We start from the raw sequence: 21,981 nt of genomic DNA, 5'->3' as shown, positions 1-21,981 counted from the left end.
TTTCAAACTGGAGATGTCAGGGAGGGACAATCTTAAAAAAGTCATATAAGAATTTAGTGTGCCATGGTCTTGTATTAGTATTTGCCTGTGCACTTTAAATTAGCCTGAAGAATTCACATAGGTCAACTTCTCTTGATTAAAACCAAGGAGAAGCAAAAACATACAAGGAAATCAGATTGTTTTCTTCTCCATTATTCTTGGAACCTACACTCCTACATGTATATTGCTCTCTGGGCTTTCCAAAGTCATGGACTGCTATGTTTAATACTCGAGTCTTAAATGAGAATATAAGGGCAGAAAAAAAAAGTTTTCAGTTATTTTCCACACTGGATCCTATTTATTTCCTGCCTTAAACTTCAGTTTCTGAAAATAAAGTTGTATTCTAGTGGAGGATAAGTATGAAAAAATTATACCAAAGCTTTCTACATTTAATTTACCTGATTTTTCAATTTTAACAAAAAATCAAAATTGAGTTAGGAGCCACATTGTAAATCAGGGATAATTTGGAATTGGTAAGAAGTCTTGCAAAGAAAATTATCTTTTCTTTATGTTCTCATGACTGAACCATCTAACGATAACAAAATTATTATTACTGGCTGAAGAAAGTGAGTTACCATTAATGCTTTAAAAACCCTGACCTCGTTAATTCTAAAAAAACATGTAGGTTAATTCACTTATTTACTTGTGTAAACAGAGTATGAATTATTAAAACTATTTGTTGGCCTTTACTCATCCATTATTTGATAATGAAGTCACAAGGACTATAAAAATGATTATATTAATCAATTATCAGTTATGTTAATAAGATTCAAATGTATATACATAGTTTACACAAGGTAAAATTAAGTTCATTCTGTATGTTGCATAAATGGCTTCTAAAATATCCTATGGATTTATTATTTTAAACAAATTGATCATAAAAATACTAATATCCTTTTACTCTGAGATAAAATAATAGAGAAACATATAACTTAAAAGTTTTTAAAACTTGTTTTATAAATGTACTTTTAAAGTTCTTTTCTGTTTCTCTTAGAAGTGAAACATCAATAACATAGTCATTTTCACATTTAAGGTCCACGTAGGCTTTTTGCTTCTTACTTTACTGTAGAAAGTCAAAGGTGCTAGAAGGGCGACCCATACTTCCTGCTGTTGCTCTTGAGCCAATGGCAATTATTTTCATTCTAGGTTAATAGGGCACCAACATCTCAGCATATATTTTGACAGCTGAAACTTTGCCATTTAAAGGTTAGAATCTCTTTTTTTGAGAGAAAAACAGGAGCACTTCCATCTTAGAAGACATTTTCTAACTCTCCAAAATATGTGAGAATATCATTAAATCATAAACGCTTCAATTTAAGGTATCACAATTTTCGTTGTATTTTATGATGAACCTAATAATTAGTATCTGTCCATTGTCAAAATTGAATATAAGAAAAATGATAAAAAAAGAAAAAAACTCAACGTGGATGGAACTGGAGGGTATTATGCTGAGTGAAATGAGTCCATCGGAGAAGGACAAACATTATATGTTCTCATTCATTTGGGGAATATAAATAATAGTGAAAGGGAATAGAAGGGAAGGAAGAAGAAATGGGTGGGAAATATCAGAAAGGAAGACAGAACATGAAGACTCCTAACTCTGGGAAATGAACTAGGGGTGGTGGAAGGGGAGGAGGGCGGGGGGTGGGGGTGAATGGGTGATGGGCACTGAGGGGGGCACTTGACGGGATGAGCACTGGGTGTTATTCTGTATGTTGGTAAATTGAACACCAATAAAAATAAATTTATTATTAAAAAAAAGAAAAAAACTTAGAGAAGAAATTCAAGACACTATTATATGATGAGTTACTCAAAATCATTAAGGGGCAAATGGAAATAAATTCAATACTGAGATATTTTATCCTTGCAGGACTGGCAAAAATTCAAATGCTGAATGGTAATAAATGAGCACCTTAAGGATGTGGATATTTAGAATCATCCATGTACCTCAAGCAAGAGGAAGCTGTTTAGAGCTCAGTAATAATGGATATGTTAATTAGTTAGCTTTATTATGGTAATCATTTCACAAAGTAAACGTATATCAAAACACCACATTGTACATGTTAAATATATACAATTTTTAATTTGTCAATTATTCTTCATTAAAGCTGGAAAAAATAATGTACCTGGAACTGAGTAGTGTGACTAATTAATTCTTGTTGAGATCTAGGGAAAAAAAATGCAAAAGAAGAAAAGGAAAAATAGTTGCCTAGGAAATACTAAATTATAGATAAAGCGTTAGAGAGCATAAGAGGAAAATTAAGAGAAACAAATATTGTTTGTCAATAACAATTTGTTTCCAACACACAGTTTTAGTCATCTCTATACACAGCTGTCTTATATCCCTGTCTCTATCATCTATCCACCTATGCCTATAGGTCTGTACTTTATAGGCTTCTCTAGATTACTCATATACACATGAGTATCAAGATAGTGTTCTCCCTCAGGTGCCTGGGTGAGGTGATGCATCAACTCTTGATTTAGGCTTAGGTCATGACCTCAGGGTCTTGGGATCAAGCCCCACCTCAGGTTCCACACTCAGTAGGTAGTCAGCTTGAGATTCTAGCCCTTTGCCCCTTCCCCAATCTCTCTCTCTCTCTCTCAAATAAATAGATAAATCTTTAAGAAAAAAGATAGTGTTGTCGCATGTCACAATAGACTTAATAAAATTATCTCTTTTTTAATCTGTTGTTCTGGTGATATTTGGGAGAGTTGGGCAGTGAGCAGTTTTGGAAGTCCCTGTGAAATCCAGTAAAGAAACCCTTGCCATCATTCAGAAACAGTGTAAACTCCCGAGGACTCTTGACCTACATGTGAGCATCTTCCCAACTGCAGCACTGATGCAAGTTTCATAGCAGACCTGAGCTTTGATTTCTATTAGTCAGTCTTCTAAATGCTGAGTTTATTTTGTCTCCTACAAATTATAAACCTCCTTTAGGAATTAATTGTCTGATTAGATTTCAAGAGCATATCCTTTGAAATTTTTTTTTTTTTTTTTTTTTTTTATGACAGTCACAGAGAGAGAAGGAGAGAGAGGCAGAGACACAGGCAGAGGGAGAAGCAGGCTCCATGCACCGGGAGCCCGACGCGGGACTCGATCCCGGGTCTCCAGGATCGCGCCCTGGGCCAAAGGCAGGCGCCAAACCGCTGCGCCACCCAGGGATCCCAGAGCATATCCTTAATGAGAAGCTACTTTATTGCTAACAGTTGTAACATTGTAACCATCCCACGGGGACAGGATGGACTCTCACAGAATTTGGTTCAAATATTCAAACTGAATATCACACACACACACACACACACACACACGCACACACCCCAAGGTAGCATAAAAGGTTTATTGTTTATATCATAAGATTTTCTAGGGAGAACAAAACAGACTTCTCAAGCAGGTCCAAAGATAGCTTAAAAAGGCAGGAAAGGAAGCTTGACTTGAGGTTTTAGTGTGATTAGGGTTGTGTTCTCTCTGGACAGGGGCTTGCGTGGTTTAAATCCCCCACTAGTGTCGACGATGGGAGCACACGGGAGAAGAGAAAAGAGAGGGGGTGACGCTTAGAAGTTGTTGACAATCAAACGTCAAAAGCTAGAGTCAGATTCTTTATAACAAAAACTGGTTTTCTATCCGACCTTTTCAGTTTTTAACATCAGTGTCCAAGATGAAGTTCCTAAAGAAACGGACAGGGGTAATGTTGGATAAGTCACCCTTCAAAGGATAAGCATAGCTTTGGTATACTTTTGAAATCACATGAGAGGAGTCATGGAATCTTCCAATTCCATGACTGAGACACTGATACAGAACCAGCAGGAGCTTCCATATGGGGACTCAGTTTCTAAAAACTCTTGAAAGAAGGAATATATAGGCATATCTTTGCAAAAATCATTTTGAAACTAATTCCCTATTTATATCAAATGGCTGTCTTTTTTACCCCTCCCCCCCAACCAAGTCAGGTTATGTAGCTTCATCTATTCCTAGACTACTATCCCGATTTGTTTGAAAAAGTCTATTTTAGAAGGCCAATACTAAATAATGAATCTTTGTACTGGTTTACACCGAAAGACTTCAAAATAAAAATGAAGCCCATCTTATTGACGAGAAATGCAAGCTTTGCTCAAAGCTTGGTGAAGTTCCCACTGCTGGTGCTCCATGTTGATGACAATTTTCCTAAAAGAAAAAACTGAATAAGAAAAAAATATTGAGAATTATAAACACTTTTGTAAAGCATATATAATCAATGGTCTGGTGTTGGTCTGGAATGTATAGCTTTGGGATGCTGGAAGAATGTTATCATTCTTTTTTTTCCTAAAGCTTTTTCCTAAAGCTTTGTAGAACTCAAAAGTATAGCACATGTTGTCTTTATGTTTTGCCACTGTCTTTCTTATTTACCTGGGACTATTTTTTACAATGTGTACTCACAAAAAAAAAAAAACAATGTGTACTTACATTTACTTAGTCCTCCACTTTGGTCTTTCCATTTATTTCAGTAAGTATTGTTTTTTTTTTAAGATTTTATGTATTTATTCATGGGAGACACACACACACACACACACACAGAAAGAGAGAGAGAGAGTCAGAGACACAGGCCGAGGGAGAAGCAGGCTCCATGCAGTCCATGCAGGGAGCACCCATAGGGAACTCAATCCTGGGACTCCAGGATCAGGCCCTGGGCCGAAGGCAGGCACTAAACCTATTTTAGTAAGTATTATTATTGCTCTGAGCTTCTCACTAGACTGATATTGACCAAAGAAAAACCATAGCTTTTCTAACTCCTTCACCAATAAAACCTTCCTATGTGTTTAGTTATGCCCTCTGACTTGCCTGGGCATGAATTGCCCCAGGCCTCTCAACCAAATTCTGCCACTTGAGTATGAATAAAAGATAATAAAGTGCTTCAGGAGAATGCACGTAACTCAAGTGTGAGCCTTCTGAGCTGGCAGGTGGAGTACAAAGTTCGGTTGCTTTTCCTTTATCTCTATCTATAAACTCATGGCAAGGCGGATTTATTAATTTGTCTGGGAACTGAAGAATCTCTTTTAAAAACCTGCAAAAATCCATTGGTCCAAAGTTCAACTATCTAACATTTAGGTTTTGTTCATCCCGGCTGGTATTAATATGCTACTCTGGCTTGATCTAAATATCTTATCCAGTGATTTTCAGATGACCTTTAAGGAAAGGATCTGTGTAGGCTGAAAAATAATAGCAGATTTTTTTTTTTTTGCTTCTGTTCAAGCTTTGAAGAAAATAAATTAATAAATAAAGAAAAAAGTCTGACTTTGTAGAAATGAGTGTTTCACTGCAAGAAGCCTGCAGGTATGTGATCTACCCTGGTAGGAATTCTTGAACAGAGTCTGTGAATCAGGTAAGCACACACAAAAATAAGATCAGGACTTACAAAGTCTCAAAACAGAAACCTAAGTTTCTCTTTATTCTTATGGAAGGTTGATATGAGATTTGTTTGTAACAAGCAAAGGATATTTGCATTTTACATTTAATATTCTGAAATAAAAACGTAAATATTTATCCCCATCCTTATAAAAATTAAATATATATCAGAAACAAAAGCACGTGGGACCTTTCTTCAGTCATGTTTGTTCTGTTCAAGATATCTAATCTATATCTGAAAAAGATTCTCTAATCCTCCTTTTCTCTAGGAATGGGAAAATTCTTAGTTCTGCAATTGGAGAAAGTGAACGGTTAGATTGTGCATGAACATGTGAGTTGTACAAGCTACACATCTCCTGAACTTTGCCAGATGCTTAAGGGTTCTTCTAAGTCTAAGTCATCTGGCCCAGACACCTGTTTCTTTCATGTACTGACAGTGTAACTCTAACCTATGTGCTATTTGTCTAAATTGTATACTTTTACCAAAGATAATTTAGAATTACAGTTGCAGCTTCAGGGAACGTTTGATATGAGCAACACTGTTCATTTGAATATATTAGTGGTAAAAAAAATATCACAGGGTGCCTGGATGGCTCTGTCAGTTAAGCATCTGCCTTTAGATCAGGTCACGATCCCAGGGTTCTGGGATCGAGTCTCATATCAGGTTCTCTGGTCAATGGGGAGTCTGCTTCTCCCTCTGCCCTTCCCCCTCTGGTTGTGATCTCTCTCAAATAAGTAAATATTTTTTTTTTTTGAAGTCACATCCATCCAGTGAAGCTACTGTGCATTTTTTTTTTTTTGGATTGGTATAATAAAATTTCTAAAAGAAATCCCTTCCTTAAAAGACTCCTATCCTAACCCCATAAAAATGTGAAAACTTATATCTAGTTATTCTTTAAATTACTCCAGATCATTACTTGAAACTAATGCTTTTTACCTCTCTCTTATTTATCTATCCTAAGCCATTACACTGAATTCTATTCCATTTTACCTGACAATGCATAGAAGCCCTTAAATGAAAAAGTGCATATACTTACACTCAACTTCAAAAATTTTTTTGATGACAGATGACAAAGTCAAGAGGACAAAATACATTTGAAAAATATCTGTACTTGATAATGATAAGGTTTGGTCATATGGATAGCTCCTAATTCAATAAGATAAAGGAAAATAGCTAGCTATTGCTGTGTAGCAAATTACTCCAAAAGTTAGTGGCTTAGAAAAAAGTAGATTCTCAGGACTTCTGTGGCTCAGAAATTCTGGAGCATTTGAGGATGTGGTTCTGGCTCAGGGTATCTCACTTTTTTATAGGCAGGATGTTAGTCGGATGGAATGATCTGCTTCCCGATGGCTCACTCACAGGGCTGTTGGCAGAAGGCCTCAGATCCTCACTGAGTGTTAGCATGTGCCTCAGTTACCTGCTAATTGAATCTATCCATAGGCTACTGGACTATCCCCGTGACGTGACAACAAACTTCCCCAGTCAGCAATCCCAGATAGAAACCCCGGAATCTTTTGCCCTCATTTCTGAAGTCACACATCGTGACTTCCACATTACTGTATGTCTGAAGTCAATCACTAGGTTTAGTCATTCTTAAGATGAAATGAATTAGACTTTGCCTTTTGATGTTAGGAGCATCAGGAAAATCATAGATGTATTTTCAAACTACCACAAAATAGTTAATTCCTAGTTCTGACAGGTAGATATTGATGTACTTAGGGTAATGCAGAATAAAGAGAAGAACATAACTAGAACTCTCTGCCAACCCATTGCAATTGGTTTTGGTCATTGTCCTCCTCCTTAGTCTTTTATTCCATTGTCACTTCAAGCTTTCTCAGTCAAGAGAGGTTCCTCATGGTGTCTACTGCAGTTTTATATACATGTGATGCCTTCTTTCTTTGGTGGTATCTCTAATTTGGGGCTTGAGAATGGCTGCCAGAAATTTAGGTTTATTAACTATCTTGTGTGTAATCACTTATTTTTTTCTGTTATAAATATATGAAGATAGTGATGTAGTACAAAATATTCCTCTTTGTATTATACATATTTATTTATTTTTTAAAGATTTTGTTTACTTCTTCATGAGAGACACACAGAGAGAGACAGAGACACAGGCAGAGGGAGAAGCAGGCTCCATGCAGGGGGTCTGATGCAGGACTCAATCCCAGAACCCTGGGATCACAAGCCAAAGGCAGATGCTCAACCACTGAGCCATTCAGGAGCCCTATACATCTATTTATAACATTATGTCCTCTATTAACTCTATACATTTTGGTTCTGTGTGGTTTCCTTTAATAGAGTAGATGAATATTTTTTAATAAGTTCTACACCCGATATAGGGCTTGAACTCATGACTCTGAGATCAAGAATCACATGCTCTACCTACTGAGCCAACCAGGCACCCCTCAGTGAATATTTCTTGACTAATAATAATATTTCCTTAAAAAAATACAGTGTATGTTCCATCAACATTTTTTAAACGATAGCAATATTTATCCAATGACCAATTTATTGTTTTCCAACCAAGGCTTAATAAAATATTTTCGATATATTGGATAATTAAAAGCACCTGGAATTACTGAAATTCAAAGCCTAGAATTTTCACTGAAATAAAGCAGTAAGACATATTAATGACAAATACATAAGTTGAGAAATATCAGATGTTTGTGATATGTTTGAAGAACATATTAATGCTGTTCGACATTGTGAGAGGCTTTTTTAATTTCTCTGTATTGTGAGTATCTTAGTTGCGAGAGTCAGTGTTAGTAATAATACTTGAAATGTCATATGTATGTAACTTTTCATTGTTTAAAGATGTCTCTCAATAATGGGTGTTTCCAGATCACTTGTTTTACATTTTAGCCTCTGCAGTGACTAATTTCAGCATATTCAAACTACAGCATAGCATTTCTGCAGCTTATATGGTTGGAAGAAAATTAAAATGGAATTTTATGGGTTCATTTCATGTTTAAAACACATTTGATTTGAATACTCAGTAGGAAGCATATTTAGTATTTTATCTCTCATATCTCACATCCTCCAGGTTTTTGATATTACATCCAAATTGTGACACAACCATCTAATCCAATTGTCAGAATTTTTGTAGTAAAGTTCATGAACGAAGTGTTAGTAAAGCATTTCCTTTCTAGTACACACTCAAGAAGTCTCCAAGAAGTATTCCAAAAGTCTGCCTGGTAATAATATTTTATTGTCATTTTTAATGCCAAGTTCATGCACATTTTTTACTACATTGCTAAATTATATATTCCAGTTCAGTCAGAGGTTTAAACATTATATATTCCAGATTGTGATTCACACTGTGCTGCAAACGGCATTATGCCTAGTGCAGCTGTCATAATGGAAGTATTATAAAGTGTTGTACAGATATAAAATGTAAACTTAAACTCTGCAAAATTCACAGAAATTAAGGACAAGCAAGGAGAAAGTTAATATTAAAAGTTTTGCTATAAGATAGTCTTTCTACATATATTTTAGATATACTGATGTAAATTTATAGAGATTCTGCATACATTCATCAGCTTATTGCATGCTTCCTTCATTCATTTACTGGATGGCAACCTTAGACCAAATACTCTTAAATTCTGCATATACAACAGTGAATAGAACAGTCAGATTCCTCCCCACATGCTGCTTATATGCTAGCGGAAGGAGCCAGACCTTAAATATATAAATATGTAAATATATAACAGGCCAAATAATGAAAAATTCTATGAAGGGCAATAATACTGAGAAAGAATGATAGGGATTTCCGAGGATGGGCTAGGGAGAGTATCTTATTTTGTATAGAATGGTCAGGGAAGTTCTCTCATCTGAGGCTATTTTTGAGTGGATAACTGAAGAACTGAAGATATAAGCAGGTATCTGTAGAAAGAGTGTTCTGGGTAGAAGTCACAGCAGGTGCTCTTCAAGGTGGGAGCAGGTATAGTGTCATCCAGGACCAGTGTGGTAGCTATTGTGGTGGGGGCAGACTGTGAAAATGGCAGGCAATGGAAGATGCTCATAAAGGGATAGAATTAATTGTATCAGTATTGCGAATGACTTCATGGGCCATTTTGAGGTCATTGAAGGTTTTTCCATATCTATACTGTAGAAGAGTGTCAGATTTACAGACTGAGAAGTTAATAGAGTTGTCATCTACCTATTCCTCAGTTTCCACCCTTATACATCTCTTATATTAGCATAGTATATTTAGTATAATTATTGAACTGATATCGATACATTATTCTTTTAAAGATTTTATTTTTTAGTTCATGAGAGATGCACAGAGAGAGGCAGAGACATAAGCAGAGGAAGAAGCAGGCTCCCTGTGGGGAGCTTGATGTGGGACTTGATTTCAAGACCCAGAGATCACAACTTGAGCCAAAGGCAGATGCTCAACCTCTGAGCCATCCTGGTGTCCCATTGATACGTTATTCTTAACTAAATTCTAGAGTTTATTCAGATTTTCTTGGTTTTTACCTGATGTCCTTTTTGTTTATTTGTTTCAGGATTCCATCCAGGATACCACATTACATTTAGTCGCCACGTCTCCTTAGGTTCCTGTTAGTTCTGTCAATTTCTCAGACCTTTTTGTAGCATTTTAAACTTTAGTCAATGTGCTATACGTTTGATTGCTGATATCATTCATCTTATTATTGGAAATTTGTATCCTCTGACCAACATCTCCTCAGACATCTCTCAGACATTTTCGATGAAGGTAAAAATGTTGAGGACTATTGGTCAGGTATTTCATAGCATGAGCCTCTATTGGGATTTGTCTGATATTTTTTTCATGAATAGACCATAGTTTTGTGTTTGAGGGAAGAAGACCATAGAGGTAAAGTGTCCTTTCCATCACATCATTAAAGGGAGCATAATATTGACATAACTAATGACCATTGATATTGGCCTTGGTTAGCTGGCAGAGATAGAATTTACCTGGTTTGTCCTCTGTACAGTTAGTCTTATCTTCCTCCTCTTTCCATACTGTAGTCTGAAAGGAAATCATTATGTGCAACTTAAGATCACCTTCCTTGATGACTGAATCTATATAAATTATTTGGAATTCTCCTGTTTAGAAGGTATTTCTTTTCTCTTTTAATTATGTATTTATTTATTTATAGAAAAAAATTATTATTATGGACTCATGATATGTATTTATACTTTGAATCACAATCCAGTACTACCCTATCTTATTTTCTTGCTCAAATTTTTTAGTATTGACCATTTGGTGCTCTTTCAGTTGACTCTTATGCCTTTTTGATGTGCTTCCATCAGTGTTGGTATTTTTTGAAGTATTTTTGAGAACTTTGTTACTTTTTGTCACTATAAGATGCTCCAGGTTCATCTTATATTATTTGTAGACCCGGCCGTAGAATCAGCCATTTATTCAAGGAGTTCTGGTTCCTTTTATTGGAAAATAGTATTAGAAAACAGGATCTGGATGATGATTGTGCGAATTCTACTAGAGGGTCATTTCTTTTTATATTCTTTCATCAAACACATTGAATATATGTGTATAAACTAACTTGTGTATATTTATATAAAAATAAGTATGTATATATATGTACACATCATATATATTGATATAACATATATAGATATATATGTCTAGATTAAGCTAATTATCTAATGACTCCAACTCTAACATTGGTCTTTTTAAAAATGTTTTTTATTTTAAATCCAGTTAGTTAAAATACAGTGTTATATTAGTTTCAGGTGTACAATATAATAATCCAACAATACCATACATCATGACAAATGCACTTGCTCTCTTCCTTTTGCTTATTTTGTTTCTTAAATTCCACATATGAGTGAAATCATATACTATTTGTCTTTCTCTGACTTACTTTACTTAGCATGATATTCTCTAGCTCCATCCTTGTCATTGCAAATGGTAAGATTTTATTATTTTTCATGGGTGAGTAATCTTCCATTAGATAGATGATAGATAGATAGATAGATAGATAGATAGATAGATAGATAGATGATAAATAGGCCACCTCTTCCTTGGCCATTCGTCAGTTGATGGACACTTGGGATCTTTCCTTATCTTGGCTACTTTAGATAATGCTGCTATAAACATTGCTGTGTATATAAACCTTTGAATTACTGTTTTTGTATTCTTTGGGTAAATATATGGTAATGCAATTGCTGGATCATAGGTATTTCTATTTTTAACTTTCTGAGGAACCTCCAAATTGTAATATGCCATGTTGATTGATCTGTAAATATTAAACCAAACTTGCAACTGGGAATAAGTTCCACTTGATTGTGGTAAAGGATTTTTTTTTTTTTAATGTATTGTGGATTCAGTTTGCTAGTATTTTATGAATATTTTTGCATCTTTGTTCATTAGGGATATTGGCCTGTAGTTGTCTTTTTAAGTGTACTTTATCTGGTTTTTGTATCAGGATAATGCTGGCCTCATAGGATGAATTAGGAAGTTTTTCTTCCTTTTCTATTTTTTGGAAGAATTTAAGAAGAATAAGTAATAACTCTTTTTAAAATGTTTAGTAGAATTCACCTGTGAAGTCATCTGGTCCTGAACTTTTGTTTGTTGGGAGTTTTTTTTTTTTTTTTTTTTTTTTTTTACTGATTCAATTTTGCTGATTAACAGTCTCTTCAAATATTCTATTTCTTACTTTCTTACTTACCCAAACAGAAGTTTTGGTAGTTTATATGTCTCTAAGAATCTATCCATTTCCTCTAGATTGTCCAATATATTGGCATATAGTTTTTCACAGTATTCTTTTATAATTGTTTGTATTTCTGTGGTGTGGTTTTTATTTCTCATTCCTCATTTGTGATTTTATTTTTTGGGTCTTTCTCTTTTTTCTTAATTAGTCTGGCTAGAGGTTTATTAATTTTATTGATTGTTTCAAAGAATTATCTCCCGGTTTCATTGATCTGTTCTACTGTTAGTTTTTTGTCTTTTGGATTTTTTTTTTTTTTTAGTTTCTATATCATTTATTGCTTTTCTAATCTTTATTATTTCCTTCCTTCTACTGCTTTCAGCTTTTGTTTGTTGTTCTTTTTCTAGGTCCTATAGGTATAAGGTTAAGTTGTTTATTTGAGATGTTTTTGATTGTTTTTGTTTTGTTTTGCTTTTTGAGGAGGATCTGTAATGCTATATACTTTCCTCTCAGAACCTCTTTTGCTGCATCCCAAAGATTTTAGGCCATTGTGTTTTCATTTTCATTTGTTTCCATGTACTTTTTAGTTTTTTCCTTGATTTCCTGTTAATCCATTCTCTTAACCTCCATGTATTTTTGATCTTTCCAGATTTTTTCTTGTGACTGACTTCTGGCTTCATAGCTTTGTGGTCAGAAAAGATGCATGGGGGACATCTGGGTGGCTCAGTGGGGATTGTTCACCCCGTGAGGCCCCAGGAGGAACAACCGCAGTGGCGGCGGCAGCTCTGCAGCCCTGGAGTCAGCTCCCGCAGTAGCTCCAGAGCTCTCCGTCCGCAGGGCCTGGAGGCTCCGGGGCGGGGCCGCTGATCTGCTCAGCTCGGGGCAGGAGCGTCCTTGCCGTCCTGGGCCCTCCCGGCCTCTGCCTGTCCCGGGGAAGGCCAGAACCTGGGCTGTGTCCCGCTGCCCTGTGCTCCGGGGCCTGCGCTGGATTCGCGCTCCCGCCCCGCAGCCCCCTCCGCGGAGCCGCCGCCCGAGCCCCTCCGAGCTGCTCCGGTCCCGCCCGCCGTGCGCGCTGCAGCCCTTAGGGACCTCGGCGCACTCTCCCGGGGGCGCAGGTGTCTGTTAGTGTCCCAAGGAGCCCGAGGTCATCCCCGCCCTCCTGGGTCCTGCTCCAACTCCCTGCGAGCCCCTTTCCGCCCGCCCGGGAAGGTTGGTGCAGCTCCTGCTCCTCCGGGACGGGGCTCTCCTGTCCTGGGGACACTCGCCCCGGCCTCAGCCCGGCTCCTCGCGGGGCCCCTCCCCCTCGGAGGCCTTTTGTTTCTTTATTTCTTTTTCCCCGTCTTCCTACCTGGATAGAAGCGCGGACTCTTCTCACTGTAGCATTCCAGCTGGTCTCTCGTTAAATCTCAGGCCAAATTTGTAGATTTTCAGGATGATTTGAAGGTTATCTAGGTAATTTGTTGGGGACAGGTGCCTTGGGGACCCTACTCTTCCACCATTTTGCCCCTCCCTGACAGTTTTGTTTTCTTTTGATTAATTTGTGTTTGGTTTGTTTATAAGATTTTCTTTTTTTTTTTTTAATGGAAGCAAAGTTGAATCAACATTTGAACATCAATCAATTTGTATCACCATATTAAAAGTAAGACTAAATAAGAAATGCCAAGATAAAATTTTGAAAAGTACAATGACTCTAATGTTTCAGAGAATGAAAATAATAATATAGATATTATTCACTTTTACTTTTAAGAGACAACTAGAGTCACAAGTATCAATAATACCAAAGTGTCTATATGTTTTTGTTTTTGAAGAAATATCTATGTTTTAGAGTTAGTACAATTTTGGTTTAGAATAGAATTCATAAATAGAACAACTTTGGTTTAGAATGAGATTTATAAATTTGAAACTTTTTATAAATTATAGATACATGAGACTTTTAGTAGTATGAGAGAATAAATAGGATGCTAGATTTATAAATATGAGACTTTTTATGAATTTATAAATACATGAGACTTCCAGTAGTAGGAGAAAATAAGTATGATGATGGGTCCTTACTAACATAAATCTGATTAATTTATCAAAAACTTATTAATTTCAAAATGGAAATGTTAATCTATTACTAGAATAACTATAGAGAAAAGATAATTTCCAAAGATAAAATATATTAATATTAATTTAAATTTCTATATGTGTGTAAAAGTTATTAATAATAAAAATAGAACTAAAATATACATCTATAAAGGATAAATTTTAAAAATTTAAAACTAAAAAAATAATAAAATTTTATTGATAACTAATAAAAATTCTGAAATAAATGGACAGATATACCATTGTTATTATACGAAACCCTCAATGAATAAATATACAAATTATCTCCAAATGTACAATAACCTCATTAAATTTCTTTAAAAATTCCCAAGTTTCATGGAGATATACATTGTGATTTCAAAATATCTATAAAACAATGATACCATTAATATCCAAAGCCTGCAATGGAATGTCATGTGGCAGGATTTGGCTTATCAGATATCAAGAATTATTATGTCTATTGTAATTAAGACAGACCTATAAAATAAATGAATAAAATTTATGAAATTAGGAATCTTAATTTAGAAAAATGACATTACATATAAGATAGAAATGGACATTGCCTTTCCATTCTGCCTGGGGAAGGGTCCAGATTGTATTGTTTTGTGTTCCTGTCATATCTTAAAGAGAAAATTTCACAATGTCTGAAGCCTTTGATTTCCTGCAAATAAAGAGGATGTCCTCAAATTCCTTGCAGCAGGAGCCCACTTCAGTGGCACCAACCTTGACTTCCAAACCCCACATCTACAAAAGGAAAAGTGATGATATCTACATCATAAATCTGAAGAGAACCCGGGAGAATCTTCTGCTGGCAGCTCATGCCTTTGTGGCCATTGAAAACCCAACTGATGTCTGTGTCATATCATACAGACTCTCCTCTATGCCATGGGTGCTTTGCCATCCCTTGCCACAACAAGAGGGCTCACTCAGTGGGTCTGATTAGGTGGATGCTAGCCCCGGGGAAGTTCTGTGCATGTGTAGCAGCATTTCCTGTGAATACTCATGGGAGGTCATGCCTGGTCTCAACTTCTACAAAGATCCTGAAGAGATTGAAAAGGAAGAACATGCCACTGCTGGAAAGGCTGTGACCAAAGAGGAATTTCAGGGTAAATGGACTACTCCAGCCTCTGAGTTCACTGCTACTGAACCCGAAGTCACAGACTGGTCTGAAGGCACGCAGGCATCCGCTTTGCCTATTCAGCAGTTCCCTACTGAAAACTGGAGAGCTCAGCGGGCCACAGAAAACAGGCCTGCAGTTCTTGCTGCTCAGGCCACTGAATGGGTAGGAACAACCACTGAGATGTCTTAAGCTACTCTTTGGCAAAGGCAAACAAAATGGAAATAAGGTTGACAGAAAATAAAGTTTCTAAAAAAAAAAAAAAAGACAAAGGGGATGTTGCCAGGGACAATTGCTTATCCACATGGGTGGATAATCCAAATTTTAAATCATTAATCCAAAATTAATAATTAATCCAAAGTTAAATTATTTACTATATGTTATTTTAATTATTTTATGTTATTATTTTAATGTATGTAATTAAATACATGAAAAATATGTTGTCCAGATAGTTTAAAGATAGCTATGGAAAATGAAATTTTATTTATTTATTTGTTTGTTTGTTTTTAAGATTGTATCTATTTATTCATGAAAGACACAGAGAAAAAGAGAGAGAGAGAAAGAAATCAGCAGAGATACAGGCAGAGGGAGAAGAAAGCTCCGTGTGGGGAGCCTGATGCTGGATTTCATCCTAGCACCCTGGGATCACAACCTAAGACAAAAACAGATGCTCAACCACTGAGCCACCCAGGTGCCCAGAAAATGTCTAACTACAAAAGATAATTTTGAAAGATTTGATTACATTAAAATAAAGAACTTCTATTTTAAAAACAACTACATATACAAAGTGTATCTCCTTAAATGGGGAGATATTTGAAACATATATCATAGAAAGATATTAAGATTATCTATCTGTCATTATCATCATATATCTATCTCTATATAAAGAATTCCTACAAATTCTTAAGGGAAAAAGCTTGAACCTCTCAGGAAATTGAATAGAATATATATATATATATCATAATTTGTAAATGAGGAAACATGAGTGGTTCATACTGTTCATCTTTTATGGTAGAAACTGCAAACCTTGGCTCCATTTCACCCCAGTGTCAATTTTTCCATTTGTACCTTTTGTAATGGAAACCACCAAAGTTTCTGTCAAAAGAATCATTATTATTCATACGGAAGACCAGACATTCTTGTATCTATGTATAGTTGTGAGATGGAGAGATCTTGACTAGGAGATGTAATTGGAAGTGAGATGTATAAGTTATGGGACAACTCCTTGAAAGAACAGCTCTTTTTTCTTTTCATCTGTATTCTTTTCTTCTCTTCTTCTCTCTCTCTTCTCTTCTCTTCTCTCTCTTCTCTTCTCTTCTCTTCTCTTCTCTTCTCTTCTCTTCTCTCTTCTCTTCTCTTCTTTCTCTCTCTTCTCTTCTTTCTCTTCTCTCTCTTCTCTTCTCTTCTTCTCTTCTCTTCTCTTCTCTTCTCTCTCTTCTCTTCTCTTCTCTTCTTCTCTTCTCTTCTCTCTTCAACTGTCTCTCTCTCCTCTCCTCTCCTTTTCCTTTTCTTTTCTCCTCTTCTTCAAAACTGGAATTCAGATGCCATACTGAAAATTGGCCTTCAACTATGAGTGAGAGAAAGCCTTATGAGATGATAGAGTCACAAGGTAAGAAGAGGCAGTATCTATGGATAACCTCATGGAACAGAGCAACCTCCCTTCCCTGGGTTAGCTGTGTGTGTGTGTGTGTGTGTGTGTGTGTAAGTTTTGGCAGGAAAAAAAAAAGAATCAGTGGCTAGCTTGTTTGAACCACTAAATACTTTTGTTACAACACCATACTTTAATTAATAATAAGAATTGGTATTGGAGGGATCCCTTGGTGGCTCAGCAGTTTAGTGCTTGCCCTCTGCCCAAGGTGTGGTCCTGGAGTCCCAGGATCGAGTTCCATGTTAAGCTCCTCGCATGGAGCCTGCCTTTCCCTCTGCCTGTGTCTCTGCCATTCTCTCTCTCTCTCTCTCTCTCTGTGTGTGTGTGTGTGTGTCTCTCTCATGAATAAATAAATAAAATCTTTACAAAAAAAAAGAATTGGTATTGGAAATAAATGAAAATATTTTGACATACATTATTGGCCATGGCAAATCACTTTCAGTGAAATATTGTGGGAGATAGATATCCACAAAGATTGAAAAAAAAAACAGTTTAAGTATTGGTATTTCTTTTAAATTCCTTCCTGCTTTAGCAAGATAGTACAAACCAGATTAACAAACCAGAGCACAGAGGGAGAGCAAAGCATTCTACTGAAGAGGCTTTGTTTGACTGTAGCTGCAATCTAAATGGACTGAGAATCCACTGAAGTTGACTCTTGCAGGGTTATAAAAGCCAACTGCTTCTGTCCACTGAACAGCGGTTGATAAGATTATGGAGCCTACACATCAATGTGCTTGGACATAAAATGGAAGCCAACCCAGCTGCAAGGATCAGATTATGTATATTGTCTGTTCACCCAGGCTATTTTTTCAGATGTCCTTGAGGTAGCTGCCATTAAAATGAGTATAGATGTCAGTAAATAAAAGAGAGCCATGCAGGCTTAAGAAATAGTCCACGTACATGTTTGATTGTATTGGAATTTCTTTCACATGGAACTGAACGGAATGAAATAAATCAGGAGCCTCCTGAGTTTTTTAGGAAATTGTTTTGTCCAAAAAACCTTAACTTCGAAGACTGCTATTTTTCACTTCCTAGGACAAACTAAGTCTGAAAACCTGACCAATTTGCTGTTAAAATTCTGCCTCTCTAAAGAAAGCATACTCTTCATTGTTTATTTTAGATGTAGACATAATGAATATGAGAGATCTGCCATAGAGAAGAATCAAATGCCATTAAAGAATTTAGTCCAGCATTGAGAAAAGCAGGCTTCATAGTATTTATCTGGTAGATTTTGTAAGTGACCAGGGACTTCACTATGTGTCCCTTCTCCCTTTTCACAGTTAGTTGTTATTGTAGTTACCCTATAGTTGAAGGGTGGAAGGTGGTAGTTAGGGTGAATATCTTTGTTGATTATTGGTCACAAAATCATGAGGAATCATATGTAAATCTTTGAGTAAAACCATACAAAACAGAGATCAACATGATCAAACTAGAGTAAATAAGATAGAAATAAGAAACAAGATGATAATGAGGTAAAGAGTGTGTGGTGCCACATAGGGCCCTATTTTCAGCTAGTAGAACCCATGCATGCTCCGCATAATGATTTCAAAAGGCTGGGAGAAATTAATCAATATTTAAAGAGTTGAATGCTCCAAAAGTCTGCTACAGTTGCTCAGGTGTTTAGAATCAATACTAATCTTACCATGCCTTATTATTGTTATTCTGAATATAGAAACTTTCCAGTTTCATGGCCGTCTTAATGCAATAGGTACTTTAAGTTCTAAGTACACCGATATGTAGTGAGATAGGAATAAGATATAGAGTTGGAGGGCCAGGGTGCAAGTCCCAGTTCTGTTCATTACTAATGCACTAATGAACTTGAGCAAATTAATCTTCTAAACTAAGTTATTTCATCAAAGTGATTGGATACTACTACTACTTATCTTCTTAGATTTGTTGTAAGGATTAATTCATCTAAAAATATTCAGGGATATTTGCTATGAAAAAACATTAGTGCTAGAAATTCCCTTTGGAAAAAGTTGAAATGTTGCATATTCTTGGTTCCACTTGGCAATTCATAGTGAATATTGTCTCAAAATAGGCTTTAAAAATTCCTATAGGATATAAGCATGTTTGAATTTATTAACAAACTTTTTTTTTAAAAAATTGAAATACATAAGCTTTTAATGAATATTTTTTGAATCCATGAGTGAATAAATGCTTTATTTTCATGGCTTTCAATCTTCTGTTGACTACTGATTCACACACACCTCCTTCCCACACACAACTGTTACTGTATCTTACAATGGTAATCAAACTATAATGTTTTATCTTTCGTATACTCTCATCTTGCATGTAAATACATTTTGTATTTTGAAATAGTTGGAAAATTCAATGGCTTACCTCTTGACTTGCTATTATTCTAACTACATACCTCTCCATTCTATGGAATATATGCATGGAAAAAAAAAACTCTTGATTTTAATTGAGCAACAATAACACACGTAATCCATTTTTCCTTTTTTCACCTATTATAATTTTTTACCATTCTGTAAAGTAACAAAATTAAAGACAGCATGACCATAAAATTTGAAGGTTATTATTTTGCAGCAAATAGAACTCAATGATTAATTTTGGTAATCTAGCTATCAATTTTCCCAAAGTCTGGTTATTATTTATTTATTTATTTTTAACCTGGTTATTTTAAATTCTTGAAAAAAAGTATAAGTACAATATCTCTGCTACTGACTGAGAAAAATAATAATTTTGAGTTTTGAATTTTTTAATATAAAATTTGTCATACATTAAATCTTAGATTTCTAGAGGCAAAGAGTTCAGCTACGTTATTTGGAACACTTCAGGCTCTGGTGACTTTTCCACCTATACCTAGTTTCCCAAGGATAAGATTCTAAGTTCCCTCATCAATCATCCCCAACACATTTTCTTCATTCTCACATGTCCAATTTACTTTAGGAGTTTATTGTTAAAAGGCCTTTTATCTCATCTGTTTCACACAAAGCTTCTAGAAGAGCTATCAAAAATTTTAATGCATTTATTACTTTCCATTAAGTCAGTCTATATCCACATGAATGATGTTGAAATGGCTGACAGCTTTTCTTACTGTTGAAAACTGAAATGCCAAGGTCAAGGTAAGCCCTACTTAGGTCAAGATGTATTGGGGCTTGTTGTCACTCTCCGTCGTGTTTCTCTCCAGGAGGCTGGCTGGGTATTACTGGAGAATTCTCTTCATATAGCTTCATAGAAACAGAATGTTATCATTAGCTAGGATACACTAAATTTGTAGAAAAAAAAATCAATTCCTGGGCTTAAGGTATCTCAATGATTGCTACTGTTTTGGATTTGTGCACATACATTAAGATTTGAGTATTTGCTTTTTTAGAAAAATCCTTATTTTATATTTTTATCATGCAAAATTGTAGTAAAAAATTACAACTCTTTCTCATTTCATGTAATGAATAATCTGGTAATGGCAAAATATTGCATTATGCTGTTTAAAGATGAATTATCTAAGCCATCTATAATACATAAGCAGAATTTTGGCCCTATCTCTTGAAAAAATCCTGTGTGCTTTAAAAGTTATAACTGATGTCATAAAAAAATAACATCATGGCATGAAATTGACATGTTATTATTTAAAGAGTTAATTTATTGATCATTGGCTAGTGAATGGTACTATTCATTAAATAGAAAGAGACCCCACAAACTACTAAACATTGACATTTTAATATTCTTAAATTATTTGAAAAAATATCTTAAGTTTATTTTCTTTTTTTTTTTTAAAGATTTTATTTATTTATTCGTGAGAGATACATAGAGAGAGAGAGAGGCAGAGACACAAGTAGGGGGAGAAGAAGCAGGCTCAATGCTGGGAGCCCAACAGGGAACTCGGAGGAGACTCCAGGGTCATGTCCTGGGCTGAAGGCGGCGCTAAACTGCTGAGCCACCCACGCTGCCCTTAAATTTATTTTCTTATCTGGAGATCAAAGTTACACAAGTTTCAGACTACTTTAGGAAACATTTGAGATTTAGGAAATCCTATGATATTGCAAAATATAGTAACATAAATTAACATTATGTTATATCATTTGAATATATTATGCCAAATAATTAGAAAATAGAAAAAAGAATAGAAATTAAGCCTAAAATATAAAATAAGATTTATTAAGATTCCTTAAATTCAACATAAGATACATGACATTCCTTGAGTGAAAAAGAAACTGAATCCGAAATTAAATGGCATAACTTGTTTTAGAATGCAAAATCAGTGAAGTTTGGAGTTTGAAATAGTTATTGCTCAGATTGCTAAAACCAAAGCAAAATAAAGTATTTCACAGGCATTCAGAAAGGAAAACCATAGAAATGAGAAAAAAAATCTGGACACACAAATGTGCAAATAGGCTGGCTACCAAATTTACAATGAAAGATTTAGAAAAGAATTGAAGTTCTAAGGCAAAATAATATGACACTGGAATTTTCTATGAAGGTAATTTCTTTAAATAGAAAGACAAAGTAAAGGATTTTGTAAAAACTATCAAGGAAGTATAATGTATATACTATAATATATCTGAAGTATTTTATCTAGGAATTCCTCCTCACACTCCTGCCAGATTGGACACACACACACACACACAAAAAAAAAATCCCAAAATAGAAGAAATAGTTCAAAATAAAGAACTAAGAAATTGGGAGGATCTTATGGTATAGGATTTGTGCTCACTTATACATTGTAAAATGGAAATATGGTTTATGTCTTGTATGTAGTTTAAAAAGAATAACATTTCAAATCACTATTTGATTATCTTTCTATTAGATTTTCTATTAGATTATCTTTAATTCTTGAATAATTAATTTTTCTTTAAGAATCTAAAACAAATGACCCAGCTTCCATTCCACAAACTGTGATATATCTATGCCATTATTAGACATCGAATTCCCAAAGTTAGTTGCTGGAGGGGAAGATAATATGATGAATGATTTTATAGGGGAATTCTCAGAGTCACAATTTTTCCAAATACTACAATAAAAGGCTCTTATCACAGAAAAAAAAATAATATAGATAACTTTTTTTTTCTGGGATATGGAAAAGGGACAAAATTGCATGTTTGGCCAGGGGGA

General features: G+C 35.2%; 1 pseudogene; it reads left to right on the top strand.

Annotated features, from left to right (window-relative positions):
* The first annotated feature begins 14,958 nt into the window (after positions 1-14,958).
* Positions 14,959-15,449, top strand: LOC129515211 (40S ribosomal protein SA-like; annotated as a pseudogene).
* Positions 15,450-21,981: the final 6,532 nt, after the last annotated feature.

The sequence above is a fragment of the Nyctereutes procyonoides genome, unplaced genomic scaffold (assembly GCF_905146905.1).
Source record: "Nyctereutes procyonoides isolate TBG_1078 unplaced genomic scaffold, NYPRO_anot_genome, whole genome shotgun sequence".
Lineage (NCBI taxonomy): Eukaryota > Metazoa > Chordata > Mammalia > Carnivora > Canidae > Nyctereutes > Nyctereutes procyonoides.
This window is presented reverse-complemented; position numbering and strand designations above follow the sequence as displayed.